Source organism: Cyprinus carpio, chromosome A9 (genome assembly GCF_018340385.1).
Source record: "Cyprinus carpio isolate SPL01 chromosome A9, ASM1834038v1, whole genome shotgun sequence".
Taxonomy (NCBI): Eukaryota; Metazoa; Chordata; class Actinopteri; order Cypriniformes; family Cyprinidae; genus Cyprinus; species Cyprinus carpio.
The window spans coordinates 20,598,952-20,617,554 of NC_056580.1; the positions used below are offsets into that span (position 1 = coordinate 20,598,952).

An 18,603-nucleotide genomic window follows, 5' to 3' on the forward strand; every position below is an offset into this window, starting at 1 on the left:
CAATGAGCTGTTAACCACTCAGTCAGAACGATTAATTCACAAATCAGACATTACTGCTTCTCTTATACACAATCAATGTTTTTTTTTTTTTAAGAATAACTTCTTAAATTTGAGTCTGTCACACTAATCTTTTACAATCTTTTACATTACTGTGTACTATTGTTCAAAAGTGTTTTTATTATTATTATTATTATTTTTTGTTGTTGTTAAATTTTTTGTAATTTTATTCAGCAAGGATGCATTAAATTGATCAAAATTGACAGTAAAGACATTTATTTTATTAAAGACATTTATGGTAGAAAGTGACATTCTGACACGGAATGCACATTTCAAAGTATGAAGTATTTGTTAAATATGGACATGTTTTACTCGAGATGGCTTCAAACTAGATACCAAAGATTATTATAACCAGTGTCCAATATAAATGCAGATTGATATCTAATTTTTTTTTACTTTTATTCTTTTCAAATTTTTCAAATTTTTTTTTTTTTGATTACTGTGTAATCAATGCATTCTGGATCATTTTCTTTAAAAATGACCTTGAATGAATAGCAGAATGATGCTAACATCACAGTAATTTACTGCTCTTGTTTTACGGTGAATTGACATTATAAATTTGTCTTTAACTGAATTTTGGTTGTTTAATATGTAATTGTTTTAAAGTCACCATAATGGTGATTAGTGATGAACTTTTGTTTGGGATCTTGGTCCTTGTACAGGTCCTTCTCAAAAAATTAGCATATTGTGAAAAAGTTCATTATTTTCCATAATGTAATGATAAAAATTAAACTTTCATATATTTTAGATTCATTGCACACCAACTGAAATATTTCAGGTCTTTTATTGTTTTAATACTGATGATTTTGGCATACAGCTCATGAAAACCCAAAATTTTTTTAGCTTAAAAAATTAGCATATTTCATCCGACCGATAAAAGAAAAGTGTTTTTAATACAAAAAAAGTCAACCTTCAAATAATTATGTTCAGTTATGCACTCAATACTTGGTCGGGAATCCTTTTGCAGAAATGACTGCTTCAATGCGGCGTGGCATGGAGGCAATCAGCCTGTGGCACTGCTGAGGTGTTATGGAGGCCCAGGATGCTTCGATAGCAGCCTTAAGCTCATCCAGAGTGTTGGGTCTTGCGTCTCTCAACTTTCTCTTCACAATATCCCACAGATTCTCTATGGGGTTCAGGTCAGGAGAGTTGGCAGGCCAATTGAGCACAGTAATACCATGGTCAGTAAACCATTTACCAGTGGTTTTGGCACTGTGAGCAGGTGCCAGGTCGTGCTGAAAAACGAAATCTTCATCTCCATAAAGCTTTTCAGTATAATGGAAGCATGAGGTGCTCCAAAATCTCCTGATAGCTAGCTGCATTGACCCTGCCCTTGATAAAACACAGTGGACCAACACCAGCAGCAGACATGGCACCCCCAGACCATCACTGACTGTGGGTACTTGACACTGGACTTCAGGCATTTTGGCATTTCCTTCTCCCCAGTCTTCCTCCAGACTCTGGCACCTTGATTTTCCGAATGACATGCAAAATTTGCTTTCATCCGAAAAAAGTACTTTGGACCACTGAGCAACAGTCCAGTGCTGCTTCTCTGTAGCCCAGGTCAGGCGCTTCTGCCGCTGTTTCTGGTTCAAAAGCACACGCCTGTGCACGGTGGCTCTGGATGTTTCTACTCCAGACTCAGTCCACTGCTTCCGCAGGTCCCCCAAAGTCTGGAATCGGTCCTTCTCCACAATCTTCCTCAGGGTCCGGTCACCTCTTCTCGTTGTGCAGCGTTTTTTGCCACACTTTTTCCTTCCCACAGACTTCCCACTGAGGTGCCTTGATACAGCACTCTGGGAACAGCCTATTCGTTCAGAAATTTTCTTTCTGTGTCTTACCCTCTCGCTTGAGGGTGTCAATGATGGCCTTCTGGGTTAACCTCTTACCCATGATTGCGGTTTTGAGTAATGAACCAGGCTGGGAGTTTTTTAAAAGCCTCAGGAATCTTTTGCAGGTGTTTAGAGTTAATTAGTTGATTCAGATGATTAGGTTAATAGCTCGTTTAGAGAACCTTTTCATGATATGCTAATTTTTTTGAGATAGGAATTTTGGGTTTTCATGAGCTGTATGCCAAAATCATCAGTATTAAAACAATAAAAGACCTGAAATATTTCAGTTGGTGTGCAATGAATCTAAAATATATGAAAGTTTAATTTTTATCATTACATTATGGAAAATAATGAACTTTTTCACAATATGCTAATTTTTTGAGAAGGACCTGTATATTCACATTCAAATTTCCGATCTAGTCATGTCAGAAGTGTGACAAATGAAAACATTTGTCAAAATAATAACAAGCTAGAATATAAAATAAGCTAATTGCCTGACTTTAAGTTAGTCAAACTATTCTTAGCATGAACATGGAGATTTTATTTTAGCTTTATTTAAGCATGAAGATTAATCAACTTATTTCATATTTATAACTGTTTCTGTATAGATCTTTTACAATAGTGAAGCAACTGCTGAGATTACGTCTTTGAAAGATGTGATATCAATACTTGTTATGCAAAACACAACAATGCTAACACTCAACATAAAAACAACATTTACAACATAAACCAACATTACAAAATAAACAAACAACTCCTAAAAGTGGACCTAAAACAACTTCAATAGCACAAATAAAACCAACAAGAACTAAAATCTCTACAGCATGATTGACTCATGCTGCGGTGCATGCTGGGTGCCTTCATGTGCACTTAAACACAGTATAATGCTGCTCATCTACAAGAAGTTTCTGAGAGTTCAGTTAGATGAGATGTCCCACTGTGAAAATGCTTTGAAAATAATGCAATTATTAACCTGGAATATACTGTAATTTCACACTAAAATTGTTAACAGTGTGCACTATCAACAATCTTTGCACAATATTTATAAATGTAGAAGTGTATTGGCAAACTTTTTAGATCTGTTTCCCAGCTTCTCTAAAAGAGAGGCCATAATTTCTTAAATGGCAAATTTGTACATCCTACCTCTCCTTCCACCATGCTGTCCACTTCTTCTCTGTCAATGTCTTACATTTTCTCCTCTTGCTCTTTCCACCACACTACTAATTTGGGGCCAACTGAAAATATACCATGTGCATTTGATGATATGACAAATTACAGAGTTTTGTTTCTTGTGTTTGGACAAATGGTACATACATCACTGTGTTAACTGTTTTGAGAACAGTAACCTGAGTTTGGAGAAATGTATAAAATTGTTTGGGAAAAACTGTAAATGCTGCCTTGGTGAATATAAAAGACCCTTCACTTTTGAACTGTATTTTAAATATGGATTAAATTTATGATTCTACTTTTGTTGTTCATGGAAGAATGTAAGTCATACAGGTTTGAAACAACATGACAGTGAGTAAATTGTGATACATATTTTTATTTTATTATATTTTTTCTGTGAACTAATCCTTTAACAATATACTGTGTTGTCTGTGTGCTGTTTGACAGTGAGCACGAAACCCTAAAGCAGAGCAGACAGATATTACAGCAATGACCCTGGCCCTTTATCAGCCTCGCTGTACCATAGACTTTTATAAGACTAGATCTAGTGATGGGCAGGTGTGTGGATGGAGTTTATGGATCCACTGATGAACAATATTGCCCTACTCTCGTCCTCTTATCACTGTAGGCCAATACTAAATTAATGCTTTTCTCTCTGTTCAGTAGGCATTATAGCCGGAGGCTTCCCACAAACACTGCTGTGATTCTTGGTGATATGTTTTCATGATGAATTGTAGAGCAGCCACATCTAGGAGAACGCTGTTTGTCCCAATGTCAAAGATGTGCCTCTGCTTGGAACATTTATTTTTGTGAGGACAGCTGTTGCAGCGGGTCCCCGACAGCACTCTGCGGTGCCAACCACCTTGGCATCCCTTAAAAAATGATGTAGATAAAAGGGCTGCATTTGAGGCCATGTCTCAGAGCACACAACATATTGTCAGCCCTGAATAAACAAAAAAGAGCTTCATGGCTCAGAATAGATCACAAAAAGCTGTGCTTTTACTGCTGCCCTTTTAGTAATAATAATCCTTCTTTAAACATTTTTATGTTTCGTTTCAAATTTAATTGTCTTGTTAAGACATCAAGAGAGTGACTCATATTTGAACTTGTGGTGCAATGTTGTTTTTTTTTTTTCTTCGGTAAACACAAAGACCCCCCCCCCCCCAAGTTAAATTTCTAAGATGACTGAAGTCAATAAACTCCATGTCACATTCCGTTAGATCAGTCTTCTGTTTTTTTCAGAAGTCCTTCAGTGCTCAAAGAAATTGGTTTTATCTTTAGCTCTCCTGAAATTTCCTCAAGAGACATTTTCTACGAATAGAATTCAATTGGTGTTGCCTTATTATTTTATTTTATACAATGTAATAAAATTGAATATTATTTACTTTAAATTGTATTCGTATTTCACAATATTACTGTTTTTAATGTATGTTTGATCAAATAAATGCAAATTGGTGAGCATAAGAGATTTTCAAAAAACACTGAAATATAATTTTACCCCAGACTTTTAAATGGTAGGTTAATGCACTACATAAATAATAATAATAATAATAATAATAATAATAATAATAATAATAATAATAATAATAATAATAATAATAAATTAATTAATTAAAACAAAAATACAGTAGTTTGCCATCCTGTGGTAAAGTTAAGAGTTTATTTATTAAATAAAATAATTTTTTTGACTAGACTATAAACATTTGCCTAGGCATTTCCAGTCATCTCCGTAACATAAGAATTAGCACATGAACTCATTGTGTTTTTAGAATTTTTATTGATATTAGCTACTTATTAACCTCATTCCAGATTTCTCTGTGAGCCACCAAGGTTTCTGTACCTAAGGCATTGGCTGTCAGAGTGCAGGAAGGGCTTGCTGGTGACCCTCATCATTTGAATGGCTATATTGACAGGCAGAAAGGAGGTTACAAAGCAAAGCTGCAGTATTACTCCCCTTGGTCTTCAATTTCTCATCTCAGCTTTTGGAATGATGCTGTGGCACCCATGAGCCAGAGACTGAATTAATAATGAACCGTCAAGAGAGACCCAATGTCCAATTCAGCCAGATATCACCTTGGAGTGACTTTGCTCAGGTATTGAAGCCCGATGGAGGAAAGATATTTGCAGCAAGGTTTCCTCCTTTAACCCTGCAAGGAGATGAATATGGTTTTTCTCTCCGCCGTTGGCCTTGGCACCCAGATTTGGAGCTCTCGCATCATTGTCACAGGGCATAAGCTTCAGTGCAGGGAGTGCTGTGTGATTTTCAGGGTAATTAAACCCATGTCCACCTGCAGTGTCGTTTCCTTTACTCATGAAAAGGGAAGCACTCACTGTGGCTCAGAGTGGCTTGTTTTTCTTTTCTTTGTTTCACCACAGTAATCTCCACTGAGAGCAGCTCCAGTTTTACTGGGCTGGCATCAAGAAATGAGATTGTTCTGCATTTCCTATTGTGCAAACTGATAAATTATGCATCAGTCAAACAGCATTTAGAGCCATTGATCAATAAATGCCACTGTTTCTATATGATGAATCTCGGGAATGACACCTTGTCATTCTGTCAAACATATTTAGCCTGATACGAAGCATGGTGGATTTTGACCCTGAGAGGAACGTGGAAGAAAGTAGAGGCAGATAGACATACATTTCATTACAGGTTTCAATTGCTTTGCTCACGATTCCATCGAGCTGAGGAGCCATTTCCATTTGCGGTCTCATTTTTTATTCATGGCATAAAAAGTATTTATATATTTTAAGTGATAACTTTTTTGAGGACATTGTTTTTGGCGTGCTACTATTGTTCATTATTCTCCAACAGCAAAGTACAGGACGCTAACTTGAACTTCAAACAAGTCCAGATATTTTGTAATTGCAGCTTGGATACCTTTTTCAGTTGGATCTCTTTCATACTTTGGGTTTCTTTAATATCATTCATCCACTATGTCCAACACTTTGTTCTTTGATTCCAGCTGAGTCTAGTGGATGTGGAATTAAATACCACAAGAATGTCTGCGGTTTTAAAGGTGGTCACTGGCAGAGAAGCGGTCCTAACCAAGCAGGTCTATAATACCTGTAACCTGAATAAAATTATCTGTTAACATTATCATTTCTCAGTGGCAGTGATTTGTGAAAGCCCCCATGCTTCTCCAATCTCAGTGCATTCAAAACTGGATTCGTATAATGACTGGATTGCTCAATGCGTTCGAAACTCCCATTTGGCTGTGAAGCCACCGGAAGTGTTCGAGCGACCATCTTACTATTCCCTTATGGCAGAGACCTTCACTGACTGACAGCTTTGACCTAAAATTGCTCGATTTGAAATGTATCAGTCACACATGATTAGATCACAACTGGGTCATCTGACCAATCAGAGGAGAGTAGCCTCATGAAAAGGAGTCTTCACACAAATTATTTGATAGTCGTTGAGAAATAACATAAAATTAAATGCATATAAGAATAAAATGAAAGAGTTTTTGACCTTGCATGCATGTAAACATGTTGCTCATAAAATTATGAACTTTTTCATTTTTTCTTTTTATTTTAGTTGAAGTTTGTCATTTTAATTATTTTTGTGTAACTTTTATTTTATTTCAGTTTTAGTATGTTAAAATGTTCTCAACTAGCAACTGAAATAATATAAATAATATAATCTAATATTATTTTGTTTGTTTTCTTTTTCTTTTATACAAATATTGATTTTGAAATCCATCTGTAATCAGAACCAGTGTTTCGTTTCATTCTTTTTTGTTTTATTTTGTTGTTTTAGTCATTTTTGTCTTTTTTTTTTCAATATTTTGTTGTCATGAACTTTTACATTTAAGTTGATGAACTATGCAAAATTAAACCAAATTTTAAACCATTTTATATTAATTTATACATGTTTCAACATGACACGTTTTAGTTTGTAAAGTGCTTCAGTGCTAAAATCACTTAGAAATTTTTAATTATCATAATGATGCACATTTTTCATCTCATTGTTATGATTGACTTAAAAAAAAAAGACTTTAAAGAACATTTTTGTCAGTAATTGCATTGACAAGGTTAACATTGACTTAGACATGACTTTTACTTTTGTTCGTTAATTTTGTCCATAACAGGTCTGACTCAATAATGTAGCCTTTCTTACTGATGGGACCTTTTCTTACTGGAGCTACAAATTGACCATGTTGCTGACAGAGTGTGAAGACACAATGTTTTTTGCCTGAGTACTTTTGAGCCTATTTCAGTAAAATAGTCTCAGCAGTGTTATAGTCACCCCCTCTCCCTTCTTTAAAAATAATACCTTTATACTGCATGAATTCTCAAAGCTGTGCTCATCAAAAATAGCCTCCTCTGAAGTCTCTGAGAGGTGCCACTCCAGCATGATGAATCTTAATGCTTCATGCTGATATTCCACCTCTGCACTTCAGATACAGTCCTCATACGCTCACAGTGAAAACTGAAGCTGCGATGCACAATAACAATTTTTCGTCCCCCTGTTGTGAAATGAGAATCAGCTTGTGTGTAGGGGTCAAAGATAGCAAATGGTCAGCAGGTCAGTTCAATTACACAGTGTGTGATTGTCTTCTCACTCTTGGAGGTGGGAGAAGTCTTCATGGCAACTCCCACATCATTCTATTGCTCTCCATTATCTCACAACATAAACCTCTGTATATGAGATGTTGGGGCTGTGGAAACACATGGGACCATTGAACTAAATAAGAATCTTTACTGGAGCAAAGAGCAGTGCACTTTGACATCACAAGACACTCTCAATTTTTTCGGCTAATGAGCTTATTAAACAGATGATAGAATATGTGCAGAAAAGGTGACTGGCGAGTAGAGCAGAAGTTCATGTTTACACTTACATGGACCTTTTTGACATTAGACATACAGTATTCACTGTCCCCCTGAGCTGTGTGGGAAGTGCTGTCCCACCCGCCATATCATTTGGCTTAGAACCAAAAGGAAGTGAGAGAAAGATTGAAAGGCAGTTAGTTGAAGTCTGAATTGTTCTTTATTTTGAATTAATATTTTTTTGAAGACATTGATTTGTGTACTTGTTTTGAAAAGTGGATTAAATATGGTAGCAATATTAAATTCTTTATGAATGTGAATCATAAGAAGAAATTCTTGACATAGTTAGAGCTGATATCTCCTTTTTAAATCTGTCTAAATTGCCTGAATTCATCACCTGGGATGAAGCACTCTTTAAATGAATAAATGTAGTTTTGAAGGACGTACATTTTTATGCTAGAGAGGGAAACAGAATTAGACCTTAATGTATGTCAGCAGATGCATTTGCATGTCTGGAACTGAATGACAAGTAAGGATGTGCTAAATCATTAAATTTCAAAATCAACTTGTCGGTGGGTTACCTTGAAGGGCTAGTCGATTAATCACTGCCTTCCAGAAAAAGTCAGAGGTGGAAATAGCAAAAATAAACATGGATTTTACATCCATGACAGTAGAATTGACAGTTTTGTTTTGTTTTTCCTGAACTGCCATCAACAAAATGCAGTTTCTACCAAATCTCTAAAGAAAATGTTACATAAAATTAAAATTCAGCTGATCTATTTTCCAAATGCATGTTACAGATCTTATTGTGAATTGAATAATTAAATAAATAAATAAACCTCTCATATTTTTAATCAAAATGTCATGCCTGGATCTTCTAGTGAATGCATCACACTCAGGTGACATATGTCAGACTTAAAAAAAAGTTCTGTTGCTACTTCCATTTCATTATGACTTTGAAAATTTGATGTAATGAAAAGATTCCTTTCGTCGTTTTTTTTTTTTTTTTTTTTTGTTTATTAAGTCTAATTTTATATCTAAAATTTTAAGCATAAATACCCCTTTTTTGCATTACTTGAGCTTGGAAATACTGCACAAAAAAAAAATAATAATAATATTTTAATGATATTTCACTTGATCTTTCTTTTTTTTTTCTTTTTTTAGCTCTTCTAGAAAATAACCAATGCAACGTGAAGTTGAGGTAGTCGAATATCGGACCTTGGATGTTGTTCCAGTGGTCACATACAAGTAGGAAGTGGCAGAAGTTGTCTGAAATGTAGCATTATGTCCACAAATAAACAGAATTCTGTCTTCAGTTTTTTTTTTTTTTTTTTTTTAAACTTAGCTATTAGCAACTTGACTTAAAATCCAATGCAAAAGATGCTTAAAAAACTGTAGGGGAGTAAAACCCTCAGAAAATATCTATAACTTATCGACCTTTTCTTCCATTACATGTTAACTGTTGTGACCCATTCTTAACAACAAGGTTTGTTCTAGCTTCTGTATTATTAAGACATCTTCCCTTTTGTGGTGGTAGTGAGGGGAGTTGATGGTCATCAGAGATAGGTGGAATGAGGCGTGCAACAGCCAGGCACAGGGGCGGACAAGCAGACCTTTTAGATGGAGAGCACTGCCGGTTAATGATGACTTATCAAAACGGAAGACCATGGCTGAGTGACTGCCCAGTAGAACAAGCTTTTGTCCCTAGAGATCCTATCCTGGAGAGGACAAATTCCAAGCACTTAGCATGGAATTCATCTTACTAATCGCGGTAGAAGAGATGAGAGAAAGAGGCTATCTCAAGTCCCTGAGAGTGATGGAGACAAATCTGTGCCTCCATCTCTCGCAGATTGGATCTGGAGCATCTACATGCCATTGGAAAGCTCAGGCATGTGGTCATGTGATTCAGATTTTCAGAGTGGGGGCCTCTATCAGTAATTAAAGCTAAGTTATTATGACAAGCTTTTAAATAAGAGCAGTGCAATGTATCGACAGACTGATGTTCCATTTACTCTTTCCATGTTACAAAGAATTCCTTTTTTAGATCCTAATGAAACACCCTGCCAGTATAAGTCTGTGAAACTGCAGCTCTTGAGTTTGTTCCTACCCGAGATGTCTTAAGATGGGTATGACTGAAGTGCTATCTTCATACAAACGTGTAGCTGTGCTGTCAGGTACACACAATCTGAGTTAATAAATTAAAGTGACACTGACAGTTATCCAGTCTTCATTAAGGTTAGGTATTACCATCCAGGTTTTGTGTTATTTTATATTATATTTACTCTAGACTATGTTTATAACTTTAAATGTGATTTGTTATTATTATTACCATTATTATAATTAATCTACTCTTATCCTTTCATGTACACAGATTTGAATTAATTAATTGTGTTTATTATGTGTTTATTATATAAACACATAATAACAAAATAAATGAAAAAAATAAATGAAGGTTTGATTAAAAATTTTCTAGAAAGTTTATGATTTTTTTGTATTACAATGTTCAAACTCTTAGTTTACTACATGAAAAAAAAAAAATCAACCCCTTGAATATAAAAATGCTCATAATTGAAAAACAAACAAACAAAAAAAAACATATGCATATGAACCTTATGAATGGTGGGTACATAATTTCTCAATTTGATTCTCTCCATCAGAACACAAACCTCATAGCAGTATGTCATGATGGCAATATTCCTGTGTGTTCTGCATACCTTCAGCTGTGTCTTTTAATTGACGGAACTGAGAATAATTTCATACGGGATGAGGAGAATAGATGTTTCACCTGCCTTTAGCATGCCAAGAATAGAAACAGAATGAAAGAGAATCTCCTGGTGCTCTGTAATGTAATATTACCCCCGGCAACATATTTAAATAGTCAGGGGTAGGTTTTCTAGTGAGGTTGCATTCATTTGCGAAGCTATATCTTGTCTTTGTGCCGCACTACCACTGGGATGTAAGGATTTGCAGGACCCTGCCATTAATTGTGTGATTTTTAATTGGCTCAATCCCCAGATAAGTGTCAGGATTTAAATTTAACATTTCTTTAAACATAATATCATCCCAGTTGACCTTATTGTGCGATAGATCTCCTCTTATATTTTAAGCAATAATGAAGAAAGTGAAGGATGATGTATGAACAGGAAATGTGAGAATCAAGGAAAAAAGAGCCAATTGCTAGATGAAAATAACCACACCTGAGCGCAGATCACACTGCATTTGATTCCACTGCCAAATTACTTTTTAAATTATGCATTACTTTTTAATTTGTTGGGCTTGCGGTGGACATAGACTTGCTGTGCAGATTTTATATTTAAAGTAAAGTAAAAAAGAGGTGAACAGCATTACCACACACTCATAGTGGTGATTAAAACCCCACCAGAAGGGTGTGTCGTTCAATCTTCTGCACCTGCATCTTATTTTAATTAAAATGAATTAAATTTTATTAAATTGTATTTTTTATTTTATTTTCTGAAATGAAATGGAATCAGGTATATCATTTAAGTGTTTTTGAGCATTGCACACAAAGTTTTCATTGGTATTTTTCCCCTTTTTAAATGATGGGTGTTTGCAAGTTGGGTAAACACATATATATATATATATATATATATATATATATATATATATATATATATATATATATATATATATATATATATATATATATATATATATATACTGCATAACAGTCAACATGAAAGTGTCATTATGGCACATTACATTATATTTTTAATTAGATCCCCTTAGTATTTTCCTTGGGAATGTTAGGCCTATTTGAATACTTTGTCGTTCCTTGCTTTAAAATCTGTGCTCTGTAATATGCGTAAATATGTAAAAATCACCGTTTGTATGTTAAAATATTCCACCAAGAGCTCACAATTTTCCCATGCAAATAGGAAATGGAAATTTTAAGCTCAGTTACTTCAAACCATGCTCTCAGGGTAAAAATGTACCCTAGGTTTTATAACATTCCTCCATAGTGTACTGCACCCTGTGTCCTTAGCCCCCATTGACCTTGGTGACAGAAGTGATTACGACCTCCTTCTAAACCCACAGGATTAAAACTAGTAGCGTGCTTGTGTAGTAAATCACTTTACCCAGGGTCCATAAAGCTCCCTGTGTGCTTTTTCAGTGCACCGAGTGCCTTGCTAATGCCAACTGCATCGCATAGCACTTACTATCCATACGAAAAATGACCTAGCCTCCTGCTAATGCATCATTAACATTCCTGGATGCATAAATTGTGAAAGGTTCACAATTTATGCGCTTGCAGTGTATGAAGAGGGACAGGATATTTGATGTTGCACAGATAAAGTGATTGTGAATGTTTCACAAAAAGAATGATTATTGTGAGCCATTGAAGTGTTAAAATGCCATTAATGAGAGGGCTGCAGATTGGGATTTGTTTATGGTTATTTTAATTTGATTTGATTTTATCGTTTATATTTGAAGCATCTATTTGACCCACACAAATTGGCTGCTGACCAACGTTTGTCAATTATGTATATGTAATATAAATTTGCATTTGTTGTGTTTGATAATCTGATAGACTTCATTGTTTTCTCTTTGAATTACATTGTACATGAATAATTATTGAAAACATGAAACCATTTGGAACTGAATGTTTTGGAAATGCCCTCAAATGTCAATTACCTCTTGTGCCATTTCTTCTCCACATTTTTGTTGTAGAATCAACCTTTGGCAGAATTGTATCCAAGTGACTGGTTTGTACAGTATATTCTCATGGTCTCTCTGAAGATTCAAACTTTGATTATCATAATGAAACCTTGTGCAGTCTGCCCTCCATACTAGACCAGAATGTCGAAGAGTAGATGCCAGCAAGCTGGCTGGGTAGCCATCCCACCTGTAGGCATTGCCAGCCTCTGGCGAGGCTCAATGAGCTGCCATCTGACAGACCTGGCGCTGCCCCTCTTCCCTCTCAAACCCAGTTAAACCCTGTAGTGTGTGTGCCATCACAACACAGTCCTCATAGTGTACAGCCATCTGGGCCTGTACAATCGCCTCAGGGGAGAAACATCAATTTCCATGTCTGCCTCTGAACTTGGGTGTTTTCCCGACTGCTCAGTTTCCACCTTTGAATGGATGTAATCAGACAGTCCTTAATGTATGTCTGCTGTTCTTTTGAATGGATGCACACATTCTAAGAAATCTATCTATCTATCTATCTATCTATCTATCTATCTATCTATCTATCTATCTATCTATCTATCTGCTTATTTTTTTTTTTTTTTTTTCTGTCTGTCTGTCTGTCTGTTTCTGTTGTTCATTCGCTAGCTTGTTTGCTTGTTCTACAAATCTATGGTTCTGTTGTTATAACTATATATCTGTTGTTCTTTTGTTCTATCTGTTGTTTTATTGTTCTTTATACAACAGTTCTTTCTGGAGAGCCTTTTCCAGCCATGCGATATTCTAGTGATAGCAGAAATGCAACAATTTCCCTGTTTGTATCACTCCGCTTGCAGTAATTTCTCACAGAGAGTGTCATGGTGTACACCCAAATCAACTATCATTTAATAAATCATACAGTTTTTGTGTCACCGAATGTAGTGTTAAGATTTTTTATTTATTTTTTTTAGGTAAGAATTGTTTAGACTTCAAGTAAGTGATCTGTTAATCAAGATAGCGTCTATTTGAAAATTTGGTTCAGTGTTTTTGGAGATGTTAGCTCCAGGATGTCAGTGGTCGTTCAGCGCTCATGAACCCGCCGAGAGCAGCCTCAGCTCGTCCAGCTCCTCTGAAATAGTAGTCTATATAGTGGTTAAACATGAGATATAATTCATTTTGGGTAAATCTAATGGGCAGTCTTTGGTATCATTAATCTATTATTTGTTCAAGAGCAGATAGTTTTGGCTGAGGGCATTATGAAGTCTTATAATCTTATATTTTATATAAATTTAATGCTGAATACCAGAGTTCTGCCTTTGTATTTTTGACTGAATTGCCAAGCAATATTTATGATGGCTGATGTTGTTTTTATTAAATATTATTATATAATAAATATTTTATATAAATAAATTGAGAAACTGTGTGTTCATGATGATGATTTTAGTTACACTATTCCGCCATTAGATGGGGAAAAGAGATGAGGGAGACTGCAGTTAAAAAAAAAAACATAATAATAACCTTGAAAGACACTAAAACAGGGTTGTAAACAAGGGAGTTATTTTTTTTTCCAAATGCAGTGAGCAGTGCTGTCTTCTTAAATCACCCTTAACAGATGAAAGGATAGTACGACAAAGATATGGCTTTCTTCAGAGGACATTCAAACTAATGTTTTATTGTGAATATGAGATTGAGCTGAAGAATGAATGCTGTATCAGATGCAGGTAATAACACTCGCTCAGTCCATCTCTCACTCATTATTCTCTATACTACATAATCCAGTGAGCTTTTTATTCAGTAATACATTATGCTTTTAATGAAGCAACTCAACATTCCTTCATTACAAGTTCTAAAGTGAAAAAGAGGGTTTTTTAAAAACATCTGTTATTGTTTATGTAAAGGGGGGCCTGTGTTGGGAGGACCCGTGATAACCTCCCCGTGCTGGGTTGCGTTGCATCATGTGTAGACTATAGCCAGATATATTTTCAAAAGCATCAAATATAGACAATATTAAGAGGATTTGGCATTTCCAATTAATGTAGGCATGTTACATTCTTATTATTATTAGGTCTGTTATTATTATTAGGTTACTTTTATTATTAAATTACAATTAATTTGCCCTGCAATAATTTCATAGCGCATCTCCGCATAGGCTAACTGACTCGCTGTGAGGATAATAAAAGATTCGGCTATTAGCTTACTCATTGAAAATGTTTTTAAAAGTTATTTTTAAACAGGTCTATTAATTTATACAATGAATTATAGGACTGTAATTAAAATGATTAACACTGCAGTCATCAATGAAAATTAAGGCTCCTTGCATTAAACACTGGTAAACACTGGACTATGGTGGCTGGTGTCTCTATTTTCACGTTCTGTACAATAGAATCGCCAGTAACTAGAGCACTTTGATCAGCTTTGTCAGTGGGTGCATCACTGAGTGGGGAGAACCTGTTTAATATTTTGATGAGAATGGATGAGTGGATGAGTCGCATCCAAATCCGTATCTACAGCCCTCACATTCTCACTGTCCTCAATTAAAGTTTGGATGTGTGTCTCTATTTCTGAAACCTTCTCTGTCAGTCTAACTATTTCTATTTATCACATGTGAATCCCTTGTCGCCGAAAGAGAGAGCTAAACTATACAAGTGGCAAAAAAAAAACAATAGCAGGAGAAGAAGCCATTACTCACCATGATTGAAGAATGATTCTGACTTACCACTGTTGTTTGATGAACTTGTGAAAAATGGCACGAGAGAGAAAAAAACAGGGCAAGACCTAAAGAGCTAAACGGCTAACAAATGCTAATGCACTGTATGCGTGCTGCACTCGCAATGTAAAATTTAAAGCGAACGGTGAGATTAGTCTGATATATATTGGATATTGGACGCAGTGTAAGCGAGACTCTCGTGAGCAAGAATGTGTTAAATTAATAAAAAGTGATAGTAAAGATATTGTTTAAAAAATATTTCTATATTTTTAATGTTTAAACAACTTTTTAATCATCAAAAATCTTGAAAAATATATCAGGTTATAAAAAAAATATATTAAAGGGTGTCCTATTATGTTTACTTTAGTTAGTCTGTAATGTTGCTGTTTGAGCATTAAAAAGATCGGCAAAGTTACAAAGCTCAAAGTCCACTTCAAAAGGAGATATTTTATTTAACAGAAATCACTTTTCAAAAATTACAACGAACGACTCGTTTGGACTACAACGCATATTTGTATCTATTTGTTCCCAGTTGAAAGTTATGCAAGCCGATCTTAAAATGATTCTGGTTTTATGATTAGGTGTCTGTGTCTTACACTGATGGCGCCAAACAAGACATCAACTGAGAGACTTCCATTAAGAGGTCTATTAAGAGTGTCAGGAAGCTTTGAATATGTGTGGATGATTGCTACATGAAATTTTATACCTCCATTAAGATTCTTGTAAGTGCATTGATACTCTATGATGCCTTTGAGAATTGTCAAGTGGCAGAAATCTGTGCAATATTCCAGCGACATTCTTTTTTTTTTCATTTTCAAATGTGTTTGTATAACACTTTCAGGCCTTATATTTAGGTAACTACTTAATTTGAAGGAAAAAAAAGTGTTTTTGTAATATATACATTATATCTTTCCATCCATACGCCCACAGCTATAGCATACTAGCTCTGCTAGTCAAACATACTAATATAGTTTTTTTTTTCATAGTTTATAAGTTCTATGTTTTAATTTTATATAAATATTTGTTCTGTATGTTTATGTTGTAACATGGATGCAAACCTCATATCAATTTATTTTGACGTCCTGCCATTGATGATTCATTATGACCATTTGATGAAAAAATAAATAAATAAAAAATAAATTAATAATTTAAGAATTTCAGGCCCTACTTTGTAACAATTTCATCTGCATTTGACCTTGTCAGTGACACTAGAATGTATTTAATCAATGCATATGTGGAAAGAATCTCACCAATTACATGGTCATTCCTCCACCTTTCCAGAGTTATGAATGGCATTGCTCACTCTGTCTCTTTTTCTCTTTATCGGTCTTTCACCGTTTCTTTGAGCAGTGCTCTCGTGACAGCCATGTAGCCCAAGCTCTATTCGTGGACTCTGCATGTGTGTTTTTGTAATATATAGGGCTTATACTCTGGGCCGCAAGAGCTGGGAGTGTGTGGAGGAGATAGGAGAAAAAGAAAGGATACCCACTGTTTGTGTCCTCCGCACCTCTACATGGAACTAATGGCTGCCTCAAGCCCAGCATTGGCATTTTCTTTATTGGCTCATGACGGATTTGGTAGGGATGTTGGGAATAGGCCTGGCAGACCTCAGTAAACACACCGGGGTCAGCTGCACGATTTCGCAGTGATAAGAGCATTGGGAACGGCTGGATTAGTGAACAAGGAGGACGCCAATGAGACCAAGAACACTAGTCCGCTGAGATTTCTGCCTCAACTTCACACGTATAAATATCTGGACTGCACTGATATATTGCCTCCAGGCCTGCATTGTTTACAACATGCTGGCTGTCCAAATGAGTTGTTTATGCCAAAGAAAGGAGGCAACAGCTATAAATCAGAAGCACAAGATCCGATGTTTGAGTTGGCTAGCACAAGGTTGCTACATGGCTCACACCTGTTGTGTTACAAGTGCCGATAGTCTGAGGTACAGTAGAAAAACGGCAGTGTGGACATTCTATCATCTGCAGATGCTTGCGGAGGAAATTAGCTGTTATACATCAGTAAGGCAACATGAGCGTAAACAGGATCACATTAGCACGTTGTTTTCATTATCATTAGCAGGCGTCGCCTTCATGCAAACACACCTATTTGCATTGATCGACCACTGTAAAGTTACTTGCGTAGCATTTGTCACCTTCATACAAATCGAGCCTCCAATAATACAAACTGTCGCCTCCACCTGCATAAATACGATCTGAACCTTCAAAGTAAAGATGCTAACGATTGCTCACGGGTAGATCATTTCAGTAGGATGGCTAATAGTAAACGAAGCCTGACACATTTATTTACAATAGGGACGCACAGTCTGTGGTGTCCATTAGCAATGTAAATATTTTTAGAGGACATATTTAAATCAAAAGTAATTTCCTCAAGGAAATCTGAGCAGCATGTGCTAATTGGTTTGACTTTGAATGAGACAAAATGTTAAAGTTCCTGAGTGTGCAGTGAAGTGTGTGTGCGTGTGTGCATCAGAAGTTAAATGCAAATTCAGTTTTCGAGTGCTTGTATAATCTCTCAGTTCTCCAGCTTTTAAGATCTAGCCTCCCGTAGTCGCTCTTTTAAACCTTCTTCCAAATAACAAATTTTATTGCCAGACCTTGAAATGGTTTGGCACACTATACAGAAGAACATGTCCAATTTCAAAGACTTCTTCCACTTTTGAGAAATTCTGTAATAACATCTATCTGTCTGTCTGTCTGTCTGTCTGTCTGTCTGTCTGTCTTTTGTTCTATCTGTTGTTCTAGCTGTCTATCATTTTATCATTCTGTCATCATCTGCCACAACATTCCTCTATCTGGTTATCATTCTGTTTATCTGTCTATCATTCTATTTGGTGAGAGTGATTTGACCAAGTACAACATGTTCCAACAAGGATGTTGATCCAGGTTCATCATTTTAATCAACCAATCAGAATTGAAAGATTACTTTTCAGGAAATGTCAGTTTTAGGCTTACAATCAGGATTAGGTGCTTCTACACCTTTGTTGATCAACTATCATTTTCCTCTGATTTTGGGAATAAATTATGGGTAAGGTTAGGTTTAGGGGTATGGATTGGGTTAAGTCTGTTTTTTGGACAGTGATGTTGATCCAGGATCAACAAAAGATGTTGATCCAGGAACATGTCTTACTTGGCAAAATCACGGTTACCCATTCTATTTACGGTACCTACAGTATTTGACAGTAGTCTGTCTGTCTACAGTATCTAAATATAGTATTGTTTCGATACAGTTAGCTACTATTTATTAGTTGATTGTAGAGTAGCTAACAGCTCTTCCTGAAGGGTATTTTGACTGTAGTTTAACTCAGTTTTAATTATGAGTAGCTTGCCCAAGTTACAGTTTCATATTAACTTCTTGTACACTAGTCATCACATCAGTTTTGCGTAATGAATCTTTACTTTTATTGCATAGCATATATGC

General features: G+C 35.6%; 1 protein-coding gene across 1 annotated transcript in view; it reads left to right on the top strand.

Moving 5' to 3' along the window:
- The window catches only part of LOC109095779 (low-density lipoprotein receptor-related protein 1B-like), a 281,776-nt gene that overhangs the window by 31,850 nt on the left and 231,323 nt on the right, over window positions 1-18,603 (top strand). The gene's annotated exons all lie outside the window — the stretch shown is intronic.